Raw genomic sequence first — 3252 nt, 5'->3', positions numbered from 1 at the left:
TAGACTGACTTTATGCAAATTAGTTACAAACCTATGTAGGTTCAGCAGGAAGTGAGACTGAAATTACTGACAACTCGTTTCAGTTCAGAATAGACTTTCTTTTGAAAGACAATAAATCTGATCTTTGAAACTTTGCAGACCTTTTACCTTCACAAACAGCTCTATTACATAATTACAGAAAAGGTAATATCCCAAAAAGCACAATTGGGGCACTTTAAAAGTATTTAATCTAAGATTATGTTAATTTTATTCTGAGAATATTTCCTATTAGAAAGTAATCACTCATCTTTGCCTCATCGCTCCGTCACCATCACGGGTTCATGTCAGTTCAGCAGGAAACCGTGTTGCTAAATTTGACAAAGTTTGTTGGGTTGCAGCATCAAATCTTTGAAATATTTTTTGCATTTTTATTGAGATACTCAGAAGCAAGTAAACTAGATATTATATTGTGCTTTCTGCTCTTTTTTCCTTTGCATCTACACAGATTTACTGTTCATACTGTCTTCAGCGTTTGGTTTATTATTCTGCTTTGACTAACAGTTTTGTTTTTGGAAGGTGCACCGTTTGGCTTTCACAAGATAATTTCATCTCAATTTTTTTTTTTTTTTACTTCATTCACTAAATGTTTTGAATCTTGCTAGAGTACAAAAACCTGGTTTCTCTGATTGAAAGTATTAAGCCTTTAAATATGTTTAAGAAACATATCCTCATTTTTGGCTACATCTTCACCCGGTCCTTGTTTTGTGGCTCTACTCATGTTGTTTTCTCTCGGATGAATCCCTTCTGCTTGTCTTGGTCTCATATTATCATTATTATTAAAAGCATCCACTAAATGACTAAATGTGAACGCACAAGACATCTTGCTCAGGAAGCCTGATTTCCTGACGGCTTTAAACGCGTGTCAATATGAAAATAAGAGGTGTCAGGGGATAATGGTCAGGGAGGAGGAGCGTGGGGTCTTTAAGAGCCGTGAGGGCGTCCGCCGGTTCCTCTAATGGAGCCCAGAGCGTGGCTGTGTCACTCCTGTCAACATCGCCTGTTTTAAGCCAGTTGTTGCCTTCCAGCCAGGCCTGTAATTCTGTGCCATTAAAAGTGCAGGCTGGGGAGGTGAACTGCTTCCCAATGGTGTCAACAGATGCCCTCCTCCTCCAAGCCTGATTCTCCACACTTTCTCTCAGGAAACTTTTGGCACGGCTTGAAAGCATAACGACTGGTTGTGTCACTCCAGCCATCATGAAGTCAATCACAGGTAGAATTACAGAGCCATCAATGTCACGCTCCTGATTCCCTGCGCAGCGGACGCTTGCCCTCGAGATTGAAAGAGAGTGGTGCAAGATGGCGAAGGCTTGTGACATTGTCCTTTCTGAAACATTTTAGCTGGATGTTCCTCTAACGTTTTTTTAAATGTTACTACTTGTTTCAGAAATTTTAGAGAACATTCAAAAGTAACATTCATGTTTGCAAAAAACAAAAAAAACAATAAACAAATATCCTTAACATTTATGTAACCAAGATTTTTTTTTTAACTTGGGTGTTCAGAGAACATTCAAATAATGTTAGAAAACATTCCAAGAACATTTTTTCTTACAGGAACTGACATGTAAAACTACCAAAATTATTTTAAAATAATTCACCCTGTAAAGCCTGACATGAAATAATAGTAAAAAAAAAAAAAATCGTTTTTTAATGGATGTACTGTATTTATCGAAAATTCAGACAAAATCTGAAAAAGAATCAATGGAGGAAAAAACAGCTCAATTTTATTCAGAGACCCAAACTGAGCAAAATTATACAATTTAGTGTAGATGCTGATATTTATATGGACATAAAGAAGATGAAATTATGCTTGTAATGTAAACCAATGCAATTTTAATATTGATAATTTAGAGGCCTTAGAAATTGTATATAAAATATAATACAGCTTTATAATAATACGCACACTTGTTGGTAAAAAGTGAGTGTTTAAAACACTGCAGTAGAAGGTAAATGTGTTAATTTGGTCATTTTGATCCAAATAAAAAGGCCATAAAAATCAGCAAAAAAATCATCACACATATAAAGTCAATATTCAATTTTCACTCTCGCGCTCAACAGTGAGAGTTTGTATGTGTTCATGTATGTTATTTCAGTGAAATGAGGCTAGTTAGTTAAGTTAGTTAATTGGGACCTATAATGCCCCTTTCACAAGATGTAATATAAGTCTCTGGTGTCTCCAGAATGTGTCTGTGAAGTTTCAGCTCAAAATCCCCCACAGATCATTTATTATAGCTTGTCAAATTTGCCCCTATTTGGGTGTGAGCAAAAACACGCCGTTTTTGTGTGTGTCCCTTTAAATGCAAATGAGCAGCTGCTCCCGCCCCCTTTCCAGAAGAGGGCGGAGCTTTAACAGCTCAACAACAACAAAGCTGGAGAATCTCACGCAGCCAAAATGAGGATTGTCAGTAACGGTGTTCAGCCTTACATTGTTCAAACCGGAGTCGACACTGATGGAGAGACTCAGGAAGAAGTTACAACTTTTAGAATGAAACTGGACGTTTCTGAATGGTTAGTGGATAAATTTGATGTAGTTGCTGTGGAGTTGATTCAACTCATCCACTAGCATGTGCCGTCATGTTCATCTTTTGTGAAGAGCCGAGTCCTTTAAAGATTAGTAAAGTTCATTCATCATTGAGGAACACCAACTAAACAATGAAAATGCATTTCAACCAAAATGCTGTTATTTTAAGTAAAAAAGAACCACAAGGACATAAAAACACAAACAAGTAAATTATTTATGATACCTTTCCTTTCTTTCATTTGTGGTTTTATTTAGTATGTATATTTTCCTCTCTTATATGCATTTGTCTTGACTACATTCTCAATGACATCATTGACATTTTCCTGAAAAAATCTTGAGGCCTGTAGTTTGATGTTGGGCAGGAGAATGACACCCGTCCCTGAGCATCTGGAGGTGTGGACACAGCGGGGCGAAACCCTCTGACGGCCAATGAGCGCGAGGCGGACGAGCCCAACCTCTGAAGAGCGGATCAGCCGGGGTTACAGCAGGAGAGATGAGTTCCTCTAAAGCCCATGACTTCCACTCAGCGTCCCTCCTTCACATGGAAGAATTCACACACTGCATCCGCGATCGACGGACAGGAGACGCGTGGATCGCTCATTTGCATTCTAGCATGTAAACAGCTGTCAAGTCACATCAAGTCACTTTTTTTTCTATAGCGCTTTATACAATACAGATTCATGAAATCAATCAAA

Source organism: Megalobrama amblycephala, linkage group LG5, assembly GCF_018812025.1.
Source record: "Megalobrama amblycephala isolate DHTTF-2021 linkage group LG5, ASM1881202v1, whole genome shotgun sequence".
NCBI classification, from domain to species: Eukaryota; Metazoa; Chordata; class Actinopteri; order Cypriniformes; family Xenocyprididae; genus Megalobrama; species Megalobrama amblycephala.
This window is presented reverse-complemented; position numbering follows the sequence as displayed.